This window comes from Pinus tabuliformis, chromosome 9 (genome assembly GCF_031772625.1).
Source record: "Pinus tabuliformis cultivar Carrire ecotype Pingquan chromosome 9, CPIR1, whole genome shotgun sequence".
NCBI lineage: Eukaryota > Viridiplantae > Streptophyta > Pinopsida > Pinales > Pinaceae > Pinus > Pinus tabuliformis.
This window is the reverse complement of record NC_142307.1, coordinates 845932367-845958205: the sequence shown is the minus strand read 5'-3', so window position 1 is coordinate 845958205 and position 25839 is coordinate 845932367.

Genomic DNA, 25839 nt, shown 5'->3' with positions numbered 1-25839 from the left:
GTTGCATGTATATTTTCCTCACTAGTTTTGGCATGCATGGAATATGCATGTGGTTTGTTGGTTATGATCTGTCATTGGCATGGAGGATGGATGGGATTGATAGTGGATTGCCTAGCCTTGCCATTTCCTAGATAGCCATGGAGATTGTGGTTTCATTCCATTATTTTGTGTTGGTTGGTTATCATGTTTCCGTAGCTTTGGTTGAGTTACTAGTTCCTAGAGCCTTGGTTGGAAAAACACTCTAGAGCCCTGTAACAACTTGGGTTGAGTTACTAGTCCCGTAGCCTTGGTTGGAAAAATGCTCTGGAGCCCATTGTGGGTTGAGCTACTAGTCATGTAGCCTTGGTTGGACAAATGATCTAGAGCCCGGTAAAAGTTGTGGGTTGAGTTACTAGTCCTAGAGCCTTGGTTGGAAAAACACTCTGGAGCCTTGGAAGGCTTGGATAGAGACTGATCTGGTGTTGGTTTTGTGATGTCTGACCGCGAGGTGGAATCACTATTTGATGGGTTGAGGTGGATGGCCTCTGAAAGCCCTGGATGGTTTTGGATTGATGTGTTCTATGAGATCCCACATTCATGCTTGGAATATGGCACAGGGGTGTATGGCTGAAGATATATTTGGCTCAACCATTCTACGGTCAGGTGGAACGTGGAATATCTATCTCGAGTTTGGATTTTGCATCATCAATATGAAGTTATTTTTCCCTGTATTTCTATCAGTATCATACTGCATTATATGTGGTTTATATGGCTGTGATTTCATTGGTATTTCTGTTGCTATTATGTTGGTTATGTATGTGTTTTGTGACAATAGCTATGTATGGCTCTCATCATGTTTTTACTATTAAATGAATGAACAATGTATCTACGACCTAATAGATGAAATGGCAGTTGATGTGTTGAGACATCAATGTTTCTTAGTGATTCTCAGCTAAGTATTAGACGCCTATGCTCAAATCTGTTATTTACACTTGTAGATTACATATTCGTGAAATGTTTGACAAAATGCCTATCATGGCTAGTAAGTTTCCATTCAAGGTCTCATTCAAGTGATTTCATTTATACTGTCATTTCCTTTTTATTTTACTGTTCTGAAGATGTGATTCAATTCTGGGTAGTGACCTAGGCTTTGGGCTTGAAAAATTGGCTCAAATCCTGGGGACGCTGGCACAACACTGTACAAAAGAGTCCTTGGTCATTGGCTTGCAGTCCTATGAGAGCGTCCAGAGGTCCCTGGATGTTGGCATACCCATAACATGAGAGTGTCCAGAGATCAAGTGGTCCAAAAGATCAGTGGGACTGAGGGGATGGTTAGAAAAAAGGTTGGATTAGCTCCTAAGGATCCTAATGCTGATATTGAATGTATGTATGGTGTGTTTCCGTCAGTTCCACTTCCTTAACATGACTTAGGAGGTCAAATCATATTGTAGTGGCCTCTCATCGCATGTTTACCCTGGTTGGTCGATTGCTTGGGTAGATGTGTGAGGAGGGTGTTACAAAGTGGTATCAAAGCATGGTTCACCCCTCGAACTAGATGAGTTGCGTGTTGATCATGCATGCATGTCAGTTGCATGTGTGTCTCTTACACTTGCATTCCATATGCTTGTTGCATTTGCATAATGTTGATCATGGTTGTAATGATGTCACCATGTGGAAGTTGATGTTTTTATTGTGGGATGCATCCTTGTGAGTATAACTGGTTACATATTGTTATATGTCGCTTACATGTATCATTTGTATGCTTGGTTATATTCTCGTATGTTTGGTTATATTCTTGTATGCTTGGTTACATGTATCAATCTTATAGGTTTGGTTACAAGTATTGTTCGTTTATGCTTGATCATATGTGTTTATGCATGTGTGTGGTTGGCCACATATTGCTTATGCATGTTCATGTTTGCATGTGGCCAATTTTTCAATGATGTAATGGTTGTCATCATGCATGAAGTCATGGTATGCATTGTTGATAAGGTCATGCATTGATGACTGGACCCTAGCTAGAATGATGGGTGCATGGTTATATACTTATGTGTTATGTTTCTATATGTTGTCATGATTATGTTATGCATGTATCACACTGATTTTTTGACCTTGTAGACAATGCATCCTCCCCAAGCTCTACTAAGGTACATTGGTTTATCGTGATTTGGTTTAGCTGACATGATATACCTTGCAGTTAGAATATCAAATGGCTAGAAAGATGATAGACTACAAGGACATTCCCTATGAATTAAATGAGCAGTATGGTTTTGTGAACTCTTCCAATTTGACAGATACACTAAGAAGCTTAAAGGAAGAAATAAGGAGTTTTAAGGTAGATAATGACATAATCATAGAGGCACAAGAGAAACTAGTAGAGGTAAATGCAGTGAAATTTCAGAGTTTGTCAGATTTGCATCTATAGGGACCACTTCAGATAGCGATGACACAGTTATAGATGGGAGACTGTTGGACACGATAGGAGGCATGATAAGGGATACTTTCCAGATGAGTTTAAGAAAGCAAAGCCACCGAAATTTGATGGAGAGATGAAGAAATCACAAGATGCAAAGGCATGGTTTCTTAGTATGAAGAAGTTCTTCAAGTTACACGACTATTCAGAGAACATGAAAGCCAGAGTAGCAGCATTCAATCTCATAGGTAAAGAAAACATTTAGTGGGAAGATGTGAAGAAAATCAGAGGTATACATGAGGAAGACTTGACTTGGAATGAGTTTGAGCGGTTATTCAAAAGGAAGTACATATCAGAGAGATACTTTGATGGCAGGGCAAAGGAAGTCTATGAGCTTAGAATGGGATCTATGATAGATGATGAGTAAACTAGCAAATTCTTGGAGCTACTAAGGTATGTGCCTTACCTCAAGGAGGAGAAGGCCAAGATTTAGAGATTCACTAGTCGGTTACCGATGTCATTCAAAGATAGGATTGAGTTCAATGAGCCTAAAGCATTGGAGGGGTCCATCTGAATGTTGAAGCATTTCTATGAAAAATCAAAGCACAAGTCTAAGACTAAGCCATATTGGAAAGGTAATGCAAAGAACAAGGGAAAATGGGACAAGAAGCAAGTAAGACCACAAGATTCAGGTAATAAAGAGAATGTAGCATCATCTAAGAAGTTCAATGCATTTGACAGAGGACAGGGATGTCGATTTGAGGAGCAAAATAAGGAGCCCCTATAGTGTTGGACTTGTGGAGGAGATCATCACATAAGAGATTGTCCACGGTATCAAGGTGGTAGGAATCATATATATAGTGCACATGACGCACAAACTATTGGAGATGTTGGTCTGAGCGTTCCTCATATTTATGTAGCATTGGATAACAAACATGCATACCATCAGGCATCTATCTTTAAGATGGACAATAAGCTTTGTGATCAATTTATTTCTATTTTGATTTACCCTGGATCTAATTATAGCTATGTTAGTCCTGACTTGGTGGATGAGGGTGGTTTGAGTAAGGAATTGCATGAAAAATCTTGGCTAGTGCAGTTGGCTATAGGTACAAAGAAGTGAGTTCATCATTGGGTAAGAGCTTGTGCATGTGATTTGAATGGTATGCCTACCGCAACACATTTGAATGTATTACCATTGGGATCATACAATATATTGTTGGGCATGGATTGGTTGTACCTTCATAAAGCTAAGTTGGGTTGTTATGACAAAGATATTGAGTTCTTAGATGACAATGGAGAACCAAGAATCTTACAAGGAAATAAGAAAGCCACATCAGTTAGGATGGTGACAACTATGCAGCAAACCGTAGCCGCAGGAAAGGGTGAAACTTATTTGTAGTGCACATTTATTGTGATAAAGGTAAGGAAGTTGAGGATGCAGATGTTTTGAGTAGGTACCTAGTTCTATAATAGTTTCAGGATGTATTTCCAGAGGACATTACAAAGTTACCACCTCATAGGGAGGTACACTTTTCTATTGAGTTGGTGCCAAGGGAAACTACGACATCTAAAGCACCTTACAAGATGAGCACACCTGAGTTGGTAGAGTTGAAGTTATAGTTGAAGGAAATGTTGGACAAGGGATACATCATGCCAAGTGTATCACCATGGGATGCACCAGTATTGTTTGTGAAGAAGAAATATGGTACTATCATATTATGCATTGACTACAAGTAATTGAATAAAGTAACCATCAAGAACATGTATATGTTTTCGAGGATTGATGACTTGTTCAATCAGTTGAAGGGAGTAGTAGTGTTCTCGAATATTGATATGAGATCCAGATATCATCAGGTACACATCAAAGAGGAATACATTTACAAGACAACTTTCTGGACCAGGTATGTGAATTATGAGTTTGTTGTAGTTTCGTTTGTCTTAACTAATGCTCTGGCTACATTTATGTGCTTGATGAATAGTGTGTTGCATCCGTATTTAGATAAGTTTGTTATTGTGTTCATTGATGACATATTGGTATATTCTAAAAATGAGGAAGAGCATGTTGAGCATTTAGCAGCAGTGTTCAAGTTGTTGAGAGAGGATCAATTGTATGCTAAGCTCAACAAGTGTAGTTTCTTTCAGACTGAGGTACATTTATTGGGGCATGTTGTCTCCAAAGAGGGCATTGCAGTAGATCCATAAAAGATAAGGACCATCATGAAGTGGGTATCTCCCAGGAATATAGATGAGGTGAGATATTTCATGGGGTTGACAGGTTATTATAGGAGGTTCATCAAGAACTTCTCACCAATTGCTTATCTTATTAAATCGTTGCAGAGGAAAGGTAGGAAGTTTGAATGGATAGAAGAGTGTGAGGCTAGTTTTGAGCAGATTACGCAGTTGTTGACACATGCACTAGTGTTAAAGATTGCATATCTAGACAAATAATTTGTAGTATGCATAGATGCTTGCAAGAAAGGACTTGGTGGAGACATTATGTAGGATGGACATGTGGTATGCTATGAGTCACAGAAATTGAAAGAGCATGAGCATAACTACCCCACACATGATGTTCAGCTGGCAATGATTATAGATGTGTTGAAGATGTGGAGACACTATATTTTGGGCAAGAGGTTTACATTGATGAGTGATCACAGTGGTTTACGGTATCTATTTGACCAATCGAATTTGAATGGTAGTCAAACTCGGTGTTTGGCTATGATCAATGAGTTTGATTTCAAGATCAGATATATCAAAGGTAAAGAGAACAAGCTGGAAGATGCCCTTAGTAGGTGAATACAAGTAAATCACTTAGCAGTTATGAACTCCTATGGGACATACTTATAGGATAGGATCTTGCAAGCAGGTCAGTAGGATGTCAGGTATATGGTGATTATGCATAGGTTCCAGCAGAGTATAGGTATAGGTACATGTGGCGGTACAGTTATAGGTAATGGTACATGCACAGGTGCAAGTGCACAGGATGTGGACTATTGCCTTACAACAGATGGATTGGTTAGGTTCAAAGACAAGATATATGTTTGAGACAATAGTGAGCTCAAGAAGGTGATCTTGAGACATTTTCATGAGAAAGCATATTTGAGTCACCTAGGTTATCAGAATACATTGACTGCAATGGTTTTTTATTATTTTTGGTTGAACTTGAAGAGTTATGTAGTGGAGTTTGTGTCTAGGTGTTTTAATTGTCAGTGTGTGAAGGTAGAGTGTAAACATCCAGGTGGACTGCTACAATTGATTGCAATTCCAGAGTGGAAATGGGAAGTAATTTCCATGGAATTCATCAGAGGTTTTCCGAGGACAGTGAGACAACATGATTCCATCATGGTTAATGTGGATAGGTTGACAAAGGTTGCACTTTTCATTCCAGTGAAGTCTAGATTCTCATCTAGCGATGTAGCATAGGTATTCATCAGAGATTGGTTAGATTGCATGGTGTTCCAAAGAATATTGTGTCAGACAAGGATGCGAAGTTCACTTCCAAGTTTTTGAAGGATTTATTTGCAGGTTTGGGCACAATGTTGGGCTTATGTAAATCTTATCATTTGCAGACAGATGGACAGAAAGAGAGGGTCAACAGGATATTGGAGGACATGTTGACGATGTATGTGATGCATTAGCAGTGAAAGTGGGAAGAGTATATTCCACTAGTAGAGTTTGCTTACAACAATGGGTAGCAGGAATCTTTGAAGATGACTCTATTTGAGGCATTGTATGGGTGGAGTTGCAATACTCCTATCAGTTGGAGTGATCTAGTTAACGGAGTGTTGATAGGACTAGACATGTTGGCGGACATGGAACAGGAAATGCAGGTAATCAAGAAAAAGCTAAAGGTAGCATAGGATAGGCAAAAGAGTTATGCAAATCAAAACAGGTTGTTCAAGGAGTTCTAGGTTGCGGAACAAGTGTACTTGCACATGAAACTGAAGAAGATCTCCTTATGGATTGGATCATGTGCCAAGCTGGCACTACGGTTTTGTGGACCCTTTAGTATTGTTGAGAGGATTGGGCAAGTAGCATATCGACTTGCACTACCTCCAACAGTGAAAGTCCATGATGTTCTCAATGTGCCATTGCTTAAGAATTATGTTAGAGATGTTGATAATGTGATTGACTGGTTTGTATTGTAGGTGGAACTAGATGGAGAATTCTAGCAGGAGCCTCAGTGTATATTGAAGAAAAAGGTGCTCTCATAATATCAAACCGAGAAATCGAGCAATTTAAAGTGCAATGGAAGCACTTGGGGCTCGATGAAGCTACATGGGAGATGGCGGATTAGATGTAGACTATGTATCCTTCTTTATTTGTCGGTTGAGGCAAAGTAGTTTTGGTATGATGTTTTGGTATATGTTTTGGTACATTTTTTGGTGATTTTGGTATATGTACATATGTATATGGATGTAAATACCACCATGAGCTATGTTATAAAGCTCCAATAAGCGGTATGGGTGTCATGTCATTATGATGTTATTTTTGTTATGTTTTCATGTTGGTTTGCTTCTCAACAAGTTGATCATTGTAAATACTGCAATGAGCTAAGTTATAAAGCTCCATCAGCAATATATTTTGCTTACAACAGTCTTGTGGTTATAGGTGTTGTTGAACACCGAGGATGGTGTTCCCCCAAGGGGGAGGGTTTTGTAACAACCCTGGTGAAAATTCCATGTAATAAAAGTTAATAAAGGAAAAATAATAACCACGGTTGATGGGACACTTATTCCAAGCTGAATGTTGGGCAAGACATCCTAGTGTGGGTGTTCATTTGGTTATTAATGGATAAGGAAATTGGCAAAGACAATGGATAAGGATTTGGAAAAGGAAAAATGGCATTTTTGGCACATTTATTTATAAAAATAATGGAAATTAGGAGGAAAGGGAGGTGAAAGGTCATAGGTTGCATGTGAGGAGGAAAATGAAGGAAAATAATGGAAAATGAAGAAAATAGAGGCCTCATTAATAAAAAGGCTTTTGAGGATTAGTTGGTAACCTTTTGTCAGTTCAATTTTGTAACTCTCTCATTATTCTCTCTCTCTCATACTCTTGTGTACTTAGAGATTTCTTGGAGCACTCTTGGAGGGTGTGGCATACTTGGATTTTTGGAGAAAGAAGGAAAAGGAAAAGCGGGAAGGTGCATGGGATTTTCTTGTAGGTACCAAGTTGCATGTATGTTTTCCTCACTTGTTTTGGAATGCATGGAATATGCATGTGGTTTTTTGGTTATGATCTGTCATTGGCATGGAGGATGGCCAGGATTGATAGTGGATTTCCTAACCTTTCCATTTTCTGGATATCCATGGATATTGTGGGTTCATTTCATTGTTTTTTTTTTGGTTGGTTCTCATGTTTCCATAACTTGGGTTCAGTTACTAGTTCCTAGAGCCTTGGTTGGGAAAATGCTCTAGAACCCTGTAATAGATTGGGTTGAATTACTAGTCTCGTAGCCTTGGTTGGACAAACACTCTAGAGCCCTTGGTGGGTTGAGTTACTAGTCCCAGAGTCTTGGTTGGAAAAACAATCTAGAGCCTGGTAAAAGTTGTGGGTTGAGTTACTAGTGTAGGAGCCTTGGTTGGAAAAACACTCAGGAGTGTAGATTTTAACCCCGTACAGAAATTACCTACATACGAATTCTAAAACACAAAAAATAAACAATGCGAGAGCATAACACATAAAACACATATATACAGAGATTTTCCCCTGGATCCCAAAACCAGGACTACCAGATTGATTTTTCATTATGTTCCTTTTAATGTTACAATACATATATATATACATGTCAAAGCATCCAATACCATGGACCAAAAACCATCGCACCCAAAACCATGTGCAAAAACCATGCACAAAACCATAGGTAGGTTATTTCCACAGGGGGCCACAAGAGAACTTAGTCATTTATCCAGCCCTGCAACACCCATTGTTTCTCTACACCAAGAGAACTTCTCAGAGCTCATAGATTTTTTCAATGCATCTGCAGTATTCTTCAAAGTGTCCACCTTTACCAGCAACACCTTTTTGTCTTCTATCATATCCCTCACAAAGTGATATTGAACATCAATGTGCTTTGTCTTTGAATGGTAAGTAGGGTTCTTTGCTAAGAAAATTTCACTTTGGCTGTCACAGTCTATCCTTATAGATCCTTGTACTAACCCCATACTTGAACACAATCTTTGCAACCAAACTACTTCCTTGCTTGCATGAGTGGCTGCCATGTATTTTGCCTCTGTAGTTGATAGTGCCACGATAGATTGTTTCTTACTCATCCAACAGACTGCACCTCCAAATAGGTTAAACACATACCCACTTATAGATCTTCTCTGTTCCAGATCTCCAACCCAGTCTGCATCAACAAAGCCACAAATATCCAAAACTCTGTCCAATCTTGGTCTTCCTTGGTAGCACAAACCATAATCACTAGTGCCACGTAAATACCCAAAACCCCGCTTCACTGTTGTCCAATGCTCCTTCCCTGGTTTTGACATAAACCTGCTCAATACTCCCACTGCATGTGTAATGTATGGTCTAGAATAGATCATCGCATACATCAGGCTACTGACTGCACTTGCATATGGAACATGGGACATGTCCTCTTCCTCTTCTTGTGTCTTGGGACATTGTTTAGTAGATAACTTTAGACCTAAGGAATAGGAACCTTCACCGGTTTACTATTCTGCATATTAAACCTCTGAAATATTGTCTCGACATACTTCCTCTTTGCCCGATCTCTTTTAATTTCCATGCCCAAAATATAGTTTGCAGCACCAAGATCTTTCATGTCGAATTTGGAGGACAATTGGGTCTTCAAATCCTGGATAACTTCTTTGTCATTTCCAACCAGCAACATGTCATCCACATACAAGAATAGATAAATAACACAGTCACCAATTAATTTAAAATACACACAGTGATCTGCTTTGCTTATGGTGAAGCCAATTCCCTGTATAAATGTATCAAATTTATAATACCACATCCTTGGTGACTGTTTTAGCCGATACAAAGACTTCTTTAACTTGCATGCCAGTTCTTTCTTACCCTTCACCGCAAAACCTTCAGGTTGGTTCATGTAGATCTCTCTTTCAGATCCCCATGGAGAAATGTTGTCTTCACATCTATCTATTCTACCTCAAAATCAAAAGCAGCAGCAACAGATAAAAGTAATCTAATAGAAGCTACCTTGGCAACAGGAGAAAAAATATCACCAAAATCAATTCTCGGCACCTGGGAATAACCTTTTGCTACCAACTGAGCTTTGTATTTCTCCACCTTTCCTTCTACATTTGTCTTCTTCTTGAACACCCATTTGCTGCCAATGGGTTTCCTTCAAGCCAACAACTCCACCAGATCCCAAGCCTCATTTTTGTGTAAAGATTCCATTTCATCAACCATGGCCTCTTTCCAAAGTTTTCCATCCTTTGAATCTACTGCTTCATTCACAGTTCTGGGATCATCATTAGTAATAGATAAAGAAAAAATTGAACAAAAAGCAGATGGAATATACCTTTTTGGCTACCTTCTTTCTCAAACTGATCTTCTCACAACCAGAGTTTATGGCTCTTCATCTTCTGATTCCTCTTCTATTGTAGAGTCTGATTCTTCCACCTTTAGCTCAAACTATATCTTCTCAGGTTCCTTTGATGGGACTTCATGTTTAATAACATTTTTCACCTCTTTGAACACCACGTCTCGGTTTTACACAACCTTCCTTGTTACTTGGTTCCAAAGCTTATAACCCTTTAAACCATCCTTCCTCTACAGATAGAGACAACCCCTCTAGCCCTAGAGTGGGTCTAGTCACAACAAGACAAAGACAATTGCTAATTCCTTAAATAGTTTTCATTGAAGAGGCCTACCTTATATCAGTGTTTGATGAAGTCTTCGTCACATCGCTTTAGCTATTGCTATCTTCTCCTTAATAATGATTCACCTAAAACAGCATAGGAAAATGACGATACACATAATAGAGCACAACAACGAACTATCTACTTATAGAGTCAAGGAATCATAAGCTATCAACATACATTTCATACATGATATAGGAAATAACCATTGATTGTATTAATGTAAACAAAAGTAAAGCTTACAACCACGCCTTGATGTTGCAAGCTTCCTTGAAGGGTCCAATCAGTATGTCTCTATAAGCATTCACTCTCAAAGGTCTCCCAAAAAGGCTGATGACTCCGTATCTCTCCCAAAAGCACAAGTATGAAACTAAGGCAATCACAACAAGGCTTCCTTCTTACAAAACCATTTTACACTCTCAATCCACAACATGAAAGGAAATCCAAACTGTAAGCTATCAATCCAACAAGCTAAGAACTAGCACACCAAAAACTCAACTAGCACTTGCTAAGAACTCCCAACTAGTTGATCATAGCCATGGAGGATGCTTTTATAAGAGGAGGAGCCTCCATAAATGAGGGGAGAGGAAGCTTATCTTCATGGGAGGTTACTCAAAAGGCAGAACCACCATCTCAAATGAGGAAATGCGAACTTCATTGACCCAACAACCACCTCCAGAACCACCCAGAATTATTATGTTTGAACTAATTCGATATATCTGGGTTGTCACAGGTCGAACACTGAGACTCAGAGATCATCGCGAGTCAAAAACTGAGACTCAGAGATGACGTCGCAAGGCGTTAGTTCATTCTGGGCTATCGTCGCAGGCAAGACACTGATGACCTAAGACAATTTTGAAACATGGGTAAAAAGGGGTCAACTTCAGGATTAATGAGCTTATGAAATCTTCTTGAGTAATATGGAAGATTTCGACACATATTTTGGTATATGAAAAAAAGTAGATGTCACTCAGAGACTGACTTTATCCAGTATTAGGGGATGTGGGGTCGGTGACAAAATACTGTGTAACAATCCTTATACCCAATAAAGATGCACTTTTCAGATTTACCATCCAATTTTTTTCTTTTATCCTTTGGAACATGTACATATGCATCACATCCAAATACCCTCAGATGTGAAGGAGAGAGTTTCTTACCAGTCCATACCTCTTGTGGAGTCTTATCCTCCAACATTGATGAAGGTGATCTGTTGACCAGGTAACATGCTATCTCCACCGCCTCTGCCCAGAATTCATGTCCTAACCCGGTACCACTGAGAATGCTTCTTTCCCTTTCCATCAATGTCTTGTTCATTCTTAAATCTAAAACTCCATTTTGCTCAGGTGTGTATGGAGTAGTCTTCTCTCGTGCTATACCACTTTTCTTACAGAATTCTTCAAATTCCTTGCTACAAAACTCTCCACCATTATCTGTCCTTAGCACCTTTATCTTCTTATCTGTCTGGTTTTCCACCAGAGCCTTAAATTCTTTAAACCTGTCAAAGACTTCAGATTTATTCTTGAGGAAATATATCCATTTATTCCTTGAGAAGTCATCTATAAATGATACATAGTACACAAACTTACCTAGTGATGGAACCTTGACAGGTCCAAACACATCACTATGCACAAGCTCTAGTATCTGTTTCACCCTCTTACCACCAGGGGGGGTACTCACCCTATTCTACTTCCCATATACACAATTTTCACAGAAATCAAAATCCAGAGAGCTATTATTCATACCTTCTACCATACCTTTACCATGAAGTATTCAAAGGCCCTTCTCTCCAATATGTCCTAGCGTTTGATGCCATAGCATAGTCTTTTCTCCAGAGACCACTAGATTTTATGCTCCACTTTCAGGAACCACAGATGTTATGAAACCGGCTCACAAAAAGGTAGAAAATATATATCAATGCCTTACAAATAAGCCTCTTCGAGGGGGAAACCTACTTTACATTACACAAATGAACAATTCTTAGATGATTCAAATGACAAAACCTCCTTTCTATATATAGGAGTCTAAGGGGTCACAATATAACCAACATCGACCTAACAATAATAATATAAAGGCACAAAAATAATAATAGTGGGATTCTATGGGGCACAATAATAACAATATGGGGACAATAGGGGCACAACAATAACAATAAGGGATACCATGACAATTGTAATCGGGGAATCACTAGTATTATAGGGACCTAACATGCCCCTCTCCTTCAAAAAAGTGTTGTCCTCAACGCTTGAGTAGTTCTAGATGCTTCTGTATAAAATTATCATCCTCCCATGTGGAATCTTCAACAGGTAAGTTCTTCCACTTGATGAGATACTCTGAAATTGATTGATTTCGTAGTTGTCGAGTTCTTATTTCTTTGACTGCTTCAAGTTCCAATATGATTTTTCCTTCATCATCAAGTTCTGGAAATATTGTTTGAACTAGAAGCTTGTCACCTATAACCTTCTTTAAGCATGAAACATGGAAAACTGGGTGCACTCGGGAAGCTGCAGGAAGCTCCAATTTGTATGCCATAGTACCTATCTTTTGCAACACCTTGTACGAACCATAAAACTTTGGTGATAATTTATTATCCTTCTTAGCTTTTTTTAGGTACATTTGTTTATATGGTTGTAACCGTAGGAATACCCAATCACCTACATCAAAACTTCTTTCGCTACGATGTTGATTTGCCTGCTGTTTCATTCTATTCTTCGCCAAGGTGAGGTTATCCTTTAAGAGTTGGAGAACTTGTTGTTGATGCTTGATGTGATCTTCCACTGCTTGAACCTTAGAATTTTCTCTTAAATATGATGTGATTGATGGTGGATGATATCCATAAAGTGCCATAAATGGGGTCATTTTTGTTGCAGTATGGAAGGAAGTGTTATACCACAATTCAGCCAGAGGTAACCATTTGACCCATTGTGTTTGTTTATCAGATACAAAGAAACGAAGATATCCTTCCAAACATTCGTTTACTATCTCAGTTTTTCCATCATATTGAGGATGATAAGATGAGCTATGAGCTAACTGAGTACCAAGACAAGAAAATAATTTAGTCCAAAAATTTCCAGTGAAAATGGGATCTCTATTGCTTACAATAATCTTTGGGTTTCCATGTATCTTTTGAATTGTTTCCATAAATGCAGTAGAAACTGTACTCGCTTTAAATGGATGAGACAATGCACAAAAGTGTGCATACTTGGTAAATCTATCAACTACCACCATGATAACACTCTTTCCTTCAGACTTGGGTAAACCTGTGATAAAATCCATTGAAACCTCCTCCCAACATTGGCTTGGAATGGATAAAGGTTGTAATAGTCTTGGGGTCTTAATTGTTTCAACTTTATTTTGTTGGCAAACCAAACATTCCGCCACAAACTTTTGAATATCCGATTTAAGACCATCCCAAAAAAAATCCTTCTTAACCTTCTGGTAGGTTTTTAGAAATCCTGAGTTCCCTCATAAGGGAAAGGTGTGAAATTCCCTAAGAATATTTTGTTTGAGTTGTGAATTCTTACATAGGTATAACTAATCCTTGTACCATAATGTATCATTTTTCTAACTAAATGTATTAGATGTACTGGGATCTTGTTGTATCTTTTGAATGAGTGCCCACACTTCCTAATCATTCTTCCATTGATCCCTTGCTTCGTTTATCCAATCTAGTTGGATAACAGAAATGGTGCAAAGAAACGCTTCCACATCCTCATCCTTTATTGAGAGTTCATCTGCGACAACATTTTGCTTCCATTTTTTGTAGATGATTTCAAAGTCATAACCCAACATCTTTGTGACCCACTTTTTTTGCTCTTCTGCAGATAATCTTTCTTCTAAAAAGTATTTATGACTATCATGATCTATTTTTACCTTGAACTGTCTTCCCATTAGGCAGGGTCGCCATTTATTAAGTGCATGTAGTATTGTCAACATTTCCTTCTCATAAAGAGATTTGTGTAAATACTTTCCTTTGATTGGACGACTTTCGAAAGAAATGGGTCTTTCTTCTTGCATTAAAACAACACCAATTCCATTCCCTGAGGCATCACATTCCACAATAAATATTTTTGTGAAGTCTGGTGTAGCTAAGACTAGTGCTTGGCACATTGCCTCTTTAATATATTCAAAGGCCTTCGTTGCTTCTCGAGTCCATGAAGATGCATATTTCTTCAATAATGTTGTTAAAGGTACTACTATTCTCCCATAATTCTTAACAAACTTGCGATAATACCCTATCAACTCAAGAAATCCTCATAGATGCTTTATGGATGTGGGGATTTTCCATTCCTTAATGGTTTTAATTTTGCTAGGGGATGAGCCCCATAATTGGGTAATTATATGGGCTCATTTTTCCTCCTAACATAGTTTAATCAGCCATTCTCTTAGCTTATTGCATGTTTTTTTATTATATTTATGTTTATGGAGTGAGTTGGGTTGGTTATGTTGCCATGGAGTCGGATATGTGTTTAATGCATATTTTTGTTGAATTTTGAAGATAAAGACAAATATTTAATGGACATTTAGCAACAATAATTCAAAGTGGACAAAGGAGAGGATTTATAGGAGGGTATCCCCCTCATTTATGACCCCCCACTTCGAGTTCTCCTTCATGCTGCTCGGAGCACAAATAGCCAAATCAATGCACTAGGAGGCAGTCGAGCAAGTGGAGGATAACTTATGTTTATCTTGAGTTTTGGGAGCCAAGCCTCCCTATTTTTAAGGAAGTTGTTGGGAGCTTCAGTTGTATAAGTAAAAATGCCTAGGGCCTCATTAGGAAGTTCATCAAATTTTTGAATTTTTGTTGTAGCTTTGCTCTGCTCAACTTCGAGCTTACTTTTGTTGACAATTTCATGTAATCCTATTATTATTTTGATAATAAAGATGAGATCCTTTTTGAGCTAGCACTGAGTTACCTCAGAGGGCTGAAGCTCTTGGGTTAGGGCCCAATCCAAGCAGCCAAGCTCCTCTTTTTTTTATTTCTATGCTTTTTTTCAGTCTATGAATTAGTTGTTGTTAGACGAATTTCTTTCTTGGTTAAGAATAGGTTGCTTTTGGTGATTTAGAAGGTTGTTTCCATTTGAGTTTTCCATAGCAGGTTGAACAGTGATAGAAAGAAGATATAAAAGGCAATCAATAGAGCCTTGGCCTCCTTTCCTCCCTTTGGGACCATGAATTGAGGCCAAGACCCTCTTGCTACCACAAAAAACACAAATTTGCCTTCTCCATAGGATTTCTAGTGTTGCAGTTTGTTAGAAGGTTAATTCTTTGCTTTAGATCTCTTTTACCATGCTCATTTCTGTCTTGCAATAAGTTTCCTTCCATGCTCTCTCTCCTTATAACATTTTTCAGCATTTCTTTCCATAGCTCATAGTCTAGATTAGCTTGATGCAAAATTATGTTTTTGATGTACTTAGTTTCCTTGATTGATTGATCTCCCTGTTTGATTTTTAGGTCCTTTGCAGCAAGTATTTTTTCATAGAAATTCAGCCTACCAGCCATCACATTCTCTCCATGATCTATGCCCTACAAGTCACCCAAAAGTTCACCTCAAATCTGCCTTAGTTTTCTGCGTTTTTCCATAGGATTTCTTCCTCTCTCCCGACCATCTTTTCCTCTCCTAGCAATACTTGGTGACCCCTAGGTACCTTAACACATCATACGAGCCTTCAACTACCCTTTCCACCCACTCTCACACCTTCAAAACTTTCAAAACTGCTCTTGGCATCCTCCTGTAGACCTCTTGTAGATCCCCTACGACCTCCTATAGATTTTCCTGTAGGCTTCTTTTTTAAGTCCGATTGCAGGAAAAGCCTCCAGAAGGCAATTTGAGACCAACTAGGACCCATCCACACCATCCTACATCTTCTCAAGTCCCAAAACCACCCTCCATTACCACCTACTCACTGCCACATTCACAATCAAATAAATTACATGCATGACAATTTCACATAAAAATACATAAAAATCCAAAAATATGTTTCTTTGCTCATTTACTTCTAGACATAGCTTGAGTAGATATTGTTTATTGCCTGAGTAGGTAATGGCATTCACTTCATGGTTTTTCATCTCTCTTTCTGCAAAAGTAGGATTAGTTGGTTAAGTAGGGTTTGCTAGGTTTACTTTACATTTGAGTCTGCTTTTCCTTTCTGCAAGTAGAGTAGCCTCTGTATAGTAATCTTTCCTTTCTTTCATCACATATAGAGTTTCTTTTGGAATCCATAGAAGTTGGCTTGAGCTCATAGTGATCTTGCACCAGCTGACCAAGTGACAGCCTGCAGTAAGAACTAGTACTTGTGCATACAGCACCGCCGCTTCCAAGTTTGTTATGAACTACCGGGTTGATAAAAGTAAAGTAGGAAGCCCAGGAGTTGTAGCATTATTGCTGCAATACTAGTGCTCACCACTTTTTGGCACCATTTCCGGGGAAGCGTTAGAGTATTTTTTGATTACTTCTTTCTTCTATTTTCTATCGCAATGTTCTGCTAAGTAGTTTATTTCAGCGAAAGTAGAGTAGTTGTTTCTTTCAGTTTTTGCATTTCCTTGCTTTCCTTTTCAATTCTGCAATTTCCATTTCAACAAAAGTAGATTAGTCATTTCCTTTCTTTCAGTTCTGCATTTCATTTGCTTTCATTTTCAATTCTGCAAATTTCATTTCAGCAACTTCATTTCAGCAAAAGTAGATTAGTCATTTCCTTGCTTTTAGTTCTACATTTCATTTGCTTTCCTTTACAATTCTACAATTTCATTTCAGCAAGTTCATTTCAGTTAGTTGCAATTTGTTTGTTCAATAAATTTTAGTTTTGCATGTACAAGCAGTGAAAAAACAAAAAACAACCAAAAATATTTCCTTTCATGCCTCGTAGGAACATAGATAATTCAGGAAAATTCTTGCCCAACACCCCCACTACATCACATAGCCAACCTTCTCTCTTCTTCGGTGGCAGTGATCAAGAAGAACCTTTAGGTGAACAACCAGAGATATTTGAAGAACCTATAGGGGAAGAAGAAGAAGAAAACATCCCTCTTGAGACAATGGCTAAAAACATAAATGCTAGGGGGAATGGAGAAAGAATAGAGGGTACCTTTCCCATCCGGGAGACTAATGGGGACACCAAAATGAAGAATATAAGTCCCTCAGCCCTAACTCACTTCCATGGTTTGACTACAAAATATCCTGACACCTTCTTGTTTGAGTATGTTGTCATCTGTCAAACCTATGACTATGTAGAAGATGAGAAAAAGTTGAAACTATTTCCTTCTACTCTCAAGGATGCAGCATTGCACTGGTTCATGGGGTTACCTAGCAATAGCATCACAACTTGGGCTCATAAGCAGTAGGCCTTTAACAACAAATACCAATACTATTGTAGGTCAAAAGATACGAAGGAAGAAATCTCCCGAATGACCATGGGAAGTGATGAATCCTTGGAAGATTATGAAGAGAGGTTCCAGCTCAATTACAAAAGGGCCAGGTGCACACTTGACCCTGAATCTCTGAAGTTGGTCCTGCTCAGGGGAATACTAGAAGACCTTTTAGACACCGCCCATTTACTAGCCAGGGGAGACGTCTACCAACTACCTTATGAGGACATAAAGACTGTCTTTAGAAACCATTCTAGAGCAGCCAGAAAGAGAGGTAGGGGGAGTCAACCCATAGCCAATACCTCCTCATCCAATTCATCCATCAAAGGTGAACTTGGAAACATGCTAGAATACTTCAAGAGTGAGATGTTGCAGACTCTTGCCATGCAAATGGATACCTTGCATATCAAAAGGAAAACAAGAGGAAGCAGAGAGGGCTTTGGAAATTTTTTGTCCTAGTTGCACTAGGAGGCATCCTAGGAATGAATGTCCATTGAACTCTATAGAGGTTTGTTCAGTATGTGAAGAAGATCATTCTATAGATAAGTGCCCTTCCTTGCTCAAACTTAAAGCTGTATCCCAAGGGGGTGAAGGAGCCACTGAACCACTCTATTTCATGAACCAAAGGAGACCACCTGGACCTAGACCATACTAGCAGGGGATGCAAGGGACATCTCAAGCATACTAAAACCCCAACCAAGTCACTTCCATACCTTCTTGGGGCCCTCCTTCTCATCCTTCCTGGTCCACGCCTCCTCCTTGGTCCTACCCATCTCAATATCATGCCCAACCAGCTGCTCATTCATTTCAATCTTGTGCTCAGCCACAACCTCAGTGGAATGCATCTCATTAGGGGTGGAGGCCCTAATACAACTCTGCTCCTGCTCTTTTGTATCCACCACCTGCTCAACCACAACCATTGCCTCCTACTCCACCAAGGCAACCCTAAATGCTTGCGTAGTCAAACCCAAACCCGAACAATAGACAAGCTCAGCAAGTATACAGTGGGGAACCATCATGCCCAACTTATGCTGTGGAGATTCAGGAGATTAACCTACGATCTGGGAAGGTTCTCCCAGATAGCCAGCCTCCCCCTAGGGAGGTTGAGGAAGATAAAGAGGAAAGTGAACCTAAAGCAATTCCACCCTTTCCTGAGAGACTATCTGGGACAACACAACCTACCCCAGAAGAAACTGAACTTCTGGGAGAATTGAAACAATTATGTGTGAAGATACCACTTCTCCAAGCCATAAAAGATGTGCCTATCTACAATAGGTTGATCAAAGAGAAGTGCTTTAGGCATCCAGGCAGGCACAAGAGAGATGCCCCAACCATCAATGTCATAGGACAACTGTCTGACCTGATGTTGGGGTAGGCAATCTATTTGAAATATCTGGACCTTGGAAGCCCAGTAGTTGATGTCTACATCAATGGCACCATCATCCCACACACCTTGATTGATCTGGGAGCTACCATTAATGTGATGACAAAGGACACCATGCTCAAACTCAACCTCCAGGGCTCCTTGAGGAAGACCACGACAGTACTGTAGCTAGCAGACCGCTCCATCGTGACCCCTAAGGGGATTGTGGAAGATGTGATGGTCTCCATTGATTCTTGGGAGTACCCTGTTGATTTCTTGGTTCTCCAACCAAAGGCAAAGCTCACTGGGTATCCTCTCATCTTGGGAAGACCCTAGTTGGCTACTGCCAATGCCTATATCAGTTGTCAGGCTGGGAACATGACCATCAAGAATGGGCATATGTCCAAATAGTTAGTCCTATACCCTCCTACCCAACCCTTGCTAGAACATGATCTACCTCTCTGGTTGGAGGAGGAGGATGAGGATGAAGTCTATTCTGCCCCACTTTGTACATTAGAAACTACCATGGGGGGGAACCGCAAGATGAGGATGATATCATTGAGAATTTAATTCAGAATCCACCCCGTAGTACCTTGCCATTAGAGGACCTAGTGAAAGAAACCCAAAGCAATCCCTTAACTGATCTATGTGTGGCTGGCCCGACCTCTCTTCGTGTTAAGAATATATAGTTTGACCCAGAAAGAACCTTGAAAATCAATCCATCCCTATCCACTTCCCAGGAGAAGGAGCTATGCAGCTTATTGAGAAAACATTTAGATGCCTTTGCCTGGAGTTATAAGGAGATGAAGGGAGTGCACCCTTTAGTATGTACTCATCATATATACATTAAGGAAGATTTCAAACCAGTCAGGTAGCCTCAAAGGAGGATGAATATAGCCCTTAAAGACATCTACCCCATATTTGACAGTGAATGGGTCTCTCCTTTGGTGCTAGTGCCAAAGAAAAATGGTAGGTGGAGAATCTGTGTCGATTATTGGGAATTGAACAAAGCCACTAAAAAGAACCATTTTCCTTTGCCTTTCATAGATCAAGTGTTAGATGGTCTAGCGGGGAAAAAGCTTTTCTCCTTCCTATATGGGTTTAGTGGATACAATCAGATCCAAATCAGGCCAGAAGACCAAGATAAGACCACTTTCACTTTTCCTTGGGGTACCTTTGTATATCGGGTCCTTCCTTTCGGTTTGTGCAATGCTCTAGCCACTTTCTAGAGAGCAGTATTGAGTATATTTTCTGAACTGGTTCATGATGCAGTGGAAATATATATGGATGATTTCATTCCTTATGGTTTTATCTTTTAGGAAGTTGTATCTAACCTAGGAAAAGTATTGGACAAGTGTATTGAAATGAACCTATCCCTCAGTCTGGAAAAATGTGAATTTTTGATGACTGAAGGGACCGTGCTAGGTCATGCAATATCTCAACAAGGACTGTAGGTGGACCCCAACAAAGTTGCCATCATCCAAAGGGTCCCACCTCCTCAAAAGGTGAGAGATGTCAGAAGTTTCCTAGGCTTAGCTGGATATTACAGAAGATTCATTAAAGATTTCAGCAAGTTAGCCTCTCCGTTGTTTGGTCTTTTAGGAAAAGATGTCAAATTTATATGGACCGAAAACTGTCAAGAAGCCCTAGATACCTTGAAAAGAAAACTTGTGACTGCCCCAATTTTGAGAGGCCCAAACTGGGCCCTACCTTTCCACATTCACATAGATGCCTCGAACAAAGCAATAGGAGTAGCCTTAGGACAAATTGATGAAAAATTACCTTATGCCATATACATTATAAGAAAAAATTTATCGAAGTCAGAGTTGAACTACATGGTAACCGAGAAGGAACTCCTAGCTGTGGTACATTCCTTAAACAAATTCAGACATTATATCACAAGCTATCAAAACTTTGTGCACATTGATCATGCTGCAATTAGATATTTAATGAACAAAACAGATGTAAATGTTCGCATTATTAGTTGGTTGCTTTTATTACAGCAGTTTGATTTGACCATTGTTGATAAGCCTGGTAATGAAAATGTTGTTGCTGACTTTTTGTCTAGAATAAATTTGCCTGCAGATGAAGAAGGAATGGTGGATGATAAAATACTAGATGAACACCTGTTTGCTATCTCAGTACTCTCTCCATGGTTTGTTGATATAGAAAACTACTTGGTTTCAACACAATTTCCACCACACCTGTCCTCAAAGGAGAAGAGCAAGATCGTGAGGAAAAGCACCCCTTTCACCTAGATTGGGGGAAATCTCTTCAAACTTGGCCCAGATCAAATCTTGAGAAGATGTGTCAGGGAGGAGGAAGTTTTTGACATTCTCTTGACTTGTCATGACGGGCCTTGTGGAGGCCATTTTGCAGCAAAGAGGACTGCCTTCAAAATATTGCAAGCAGGCTACTATTGGCCCACTCTTCATCAAGATGTGAGGAGATACACCAGCCAATGTGATCAGTGTCAAAGGATGGGGAAACCTACTCCAAAGGATGAGATGCCCATGCAACCTCAAGTGACCTTTGAGCCATTTGAGAAGTGGGGCATGGACTTTGTGGGTCCTATCAACCCTCCTTCAAAACATAAGCAGTACATAATTGTGTGCATCGATTACCTAAAAAAGTGGGTAGAAACAAAAGCAATCAAAGCAGTGACAAAGGAAAAAGTAGCTGAGTTTTTAAGAGAAAACATATTCTACAAGTTCAGGTATCCAAAAGAATTGGTCACAGATCAAGGCAGTCAGTTCACTTCCAATTTGATTGAATACCTACTCACACATCATAAAATCAAGCACAGGACTTCCACCCCTTACCATCCACAATCCAATGGGTAGGTGGAAGTCACTAATAGAGCTTTTGAAGGAATTCTAACCAAGGTAGTGAGCAGCAGCAGAAAAGATTGGGCAGACCAATTAGTTGAGGCCACCTGGGCCTACAACACAACATGGAAGACCACCACAGAGTTCACACCCTATGAACTATGGGAAGAAGGCTTTGCTATCAATAGAATTTGAATACAATACACTAAGGATGGTAGCTCAGCTGGACCTAGACCTCAACCATGCACAAAAGGAAAGAATACTTTAGCCCAATGGATTGGATGAATAAATATTGTAGGCCCTCCTCCACACGGAGGTAGTTCAGCTTCAGAGGAAGATATGGCATGATAGAAATATCAATGAGAAGCAATTCCAAGAGGGAGATTGGGCTTTGCTCTATGATTCAAGGTATAAAGACTTCAAAGGCAAGCAAGATGGCTGGGACCATACACTATGGAAAGATGCAATGACAATGGTTTAGTTCTGATCAGAACCATTAATGAGGAAGCCATCCCCATGCTTGTCAATGGACATAGGTTGAAAATTTACAAGAAGCCCCTCTCCAAGTGAGAGTTCATTGAAGATCTGAATAAAACAGTGATGGTAGTGGGGCATGTCTCAGCCTCCACACACTGAAGAAATAGAGAAAAAAGGAAAAAATAATAAGGACTCAAGTGAAAACCTCCATGAGGCGCTTGAGTCCCATCATTGGGTTGAAAACCTCTTTTGAGGCAGCCTAGTGATGCAAAAAAAAAAAGGAGAGAAAAAAGAGAATAAGATCCCTGGGTGAAAACCTCCCTTGGAGGTGCCCAAGGTAGGCAATCAAGGTGAAAACCTCCTTGAGGTGCCCTAGTTGTCTTTCAAAAAAAAAAAAAGAGAAAAGAAGAAAAAGAAAATTGAATTTTAATGTGCATTGCAGGTTGTAGGAGGACCACAGGGAGTAAGAGAAGATGCCACAAAGCCTATTTCATCTCCTCCACACTCTTCTCCATCATTTCTGACCTTTCTTCCACCCCACTGTGTTATTTTTTCAAAAACTGTGTGTTCTACAAGAGGCCCTATGTTTTCTACAGGAGGATCCCATAGAAATCACTGAGAGCCGGAAATGGTTCCAAAAACAGTACTGAGGGGCTGGGAAGCTTCATGAAGAGCATGTAAACCCTCCTATAGCTATCTACCCTCCTTTCCATCCATCCCACACCTATATCACCTCATCATCATCATTTTTTCCTTCCTATCACAGGGAAACACAGAAACCAGTTTTTAGAAAAGAAAAAACAAAACAAAAAATAAAGGGAGCAGCACCTCAAATCTCACCTGTAGCTTACCAAGTACCTCTCCATCTCCATCAGCATCTCTGGCATCATCCTCACCACTCCTAGCACAAAAAATCAGCTAAAATTTTAAAGGGAGAAGCAGCTACAGGAGCTCTTGTAGGAATTCCTGTAGCAGCTGATCCCATTAAAATCAAGCCACAGTAGCAAAAGAAGTGCAACCATGGGATTGAAGGAGACATCTGAAGCTAGATCCAGCTAGAGGATACCTGCACAAAACAGTCAGCCACACATCAGGAAGTAGAAAGCATGCAACAAAGGAAATACAAGCATGCAACAACAAAAGGAGCCAAAATGCCTCACAGCACATACATTCGACTCACAAGTAAGTGACTAACCCGATCCTCTGTTGCATTGGTGTAATTGAAAAATATTCATAAGTGAATGAGATGGTTGGGTTGAACGAGAAAAGGTGGCTAGTTAACTGGCCATCGTCATCCAGTTGACTGTGCTCATCCAAAGTTTCCACCACACATGCATGTAGTCAAACTCAGAGAAAAATCCCAAGGATAGTTATGGAGGGTTTACAAACTCCGATGCAATGATAGGAGGTGATTGCGGGAAGAAAGCATAATGACAAGGTGAGTGGGGACCAGTAGTCCAAATATGGTAACGTACATTTTTCCCAGCTCACCCCCTCACCAGAAATATCTAAAAGAAGAAATAAGTATTCCTCCTTGAAACTCCTTCACCACCTTTTCTTTCATTTCATCCTCGTACACTTAGTTGTAGCAAGCTCTTTGTCACCACCACAGCCTTGAAACCATCATTCTCCATCGCTTTCATCCATCCTCCTGCTATCGGCACTCTACAGGAGCACCTACAGTCAGTTCTATAGGGGGGGCAGTAAGTTGTTTTTAAGGAGAAAACACGGGGTTTTGCTCGATTTCTGGCTTAAGGAGGTAGGTTCTATGCATACCCACCTTGATTATAAATATGTGCAAGGAATGATACAATTTTAAGGAGGAATTGAGTCTGTAGAAGAAGAGGAATTACATTTAAAAAAATGATGCTTGTTCTCTTAAAAAAAACACAGTTTTTCTCTGTTTTCCTGTTTTCTTCAAAATCCTTGTCTCCATCATTTGGTGTGAAAAGGGGGTATAAGAAAAATGACAGGGGGATTCATGAGGAAGGAGCCCACAAATTCAACCAGGCTCCATGAACATCCCCAGGTAGTAGCCATATTCACCAGAGCAAATTGGATGCCATTTTTTGAGAAATTCTAAGGGTTTGATGAAGAAGTTGCTCAGGAATTTTCCCTTTCTTTAGTTCCTCACTCAAGGACCCATGCCACTGTTACTTTAAGAGGTCTCTCCATGGAAGTCACCCCAGAATTTATCAGTAGGGTTACTACCCTTCCTCTTAGATTACCATGGAGCAAAGATTTGGATAGTCTGCCAAGAAAAACTTCTTCCAAAAAAATTAACATCTTGTAGAAGAAAAAAATGGCATTAGAAGGACAAGAATACCCTACCCTTGGAATGAGGTCAATTACCAAATCATCAAATATATTTCCTGTGAAGGGAGGTATAGAATAGTCTATGGCTACCATTTTAGACTTCTCCATGAGCTAAGATATGGCATGGACACTCCAACACCCCAGAAACTCAGCATCCCCTATTTTCTCTTGCAGCCCCTCATAGACTCCAGCATTAAGTTGAAGGTAGGAGATCCAGATCAGCTAGCTCGCCATGGGTTAATTAAAATGTTAGTGGAGATGTCCTCCATACTTTCACAATCCCCATAGCATGGGAGATTTTCTGAAACATGATAGCAGAAGATGACATAAAGGCCCTCATATATGATATCAGTCCTTCTGATAGTGGGGAGGAGAAGCAGCAAGGGGGAGAAGGAGAAGAAACTGAGGAACAAGAAGGAGAGGTGGAAGAAACCAAAACAGAACAGGAGTAAACAAAACCAATAGAGACAGAGAAAAAGACAAAAGGAGGAGAAAAAGGGGCAGAAAAGACCGAGGTGTCTCCTAAGACCCTAGAAAGAGAGGCAACAGTTGCTCTCACTGCCCTCAGCACCCCAATTAAACCAAAACAAAAGAGGAAGAGGCAGACCTCAATGTATTTTAGGGCTAGGAAGAGCACAAGGATCAAACAAGGGAAACCCTAGCCTTCTTCTAAAGTCCCCATTGTTATTGAAGATTCACCCTCTGGCCAAGGGAAGGAATCCCCTTCCAAGGCACCTATCACTTATGAAAGGGGGAATCCTAGATATCCCACATGGAAGGAAAAGGTAGAACTACAGGACTCAAAAACAATCCTACAGGAGGCACAGACTGTTCTACAGGAGACCGTTTCATGACTACAAGAGATCATAAAACTTGAAAAAATACTAGAAGGATAGTCACAGGGAAAGGAGGAAGCAAAAAAGGTTCAAGGACCTGACCCCCAGCCTAGTTTGGGCTTTTACTACAATCTTCTTGAGGGGGGAAGAAACATTCCACAGAAATTTGAAATCCCACTTTTCTTTGAGATGGAGAAAGAAAGAATAAGAAGCCATAGGTGGATGCAAATCGTCAAATCCAAGGGAGTTGAGGATATTGGCCATATGGAGAATCAACTCAGAGAAATGGGCAGAGAACTAAGTGCTGTCAGACATAGAGAAGCAATCACAAGAACTCACCTTCAAACAGAAAATGAATTGCTAAAAAGACAGCTGCAAGAAAAAGAGACACAATTAGCATGCATGGCTAGCT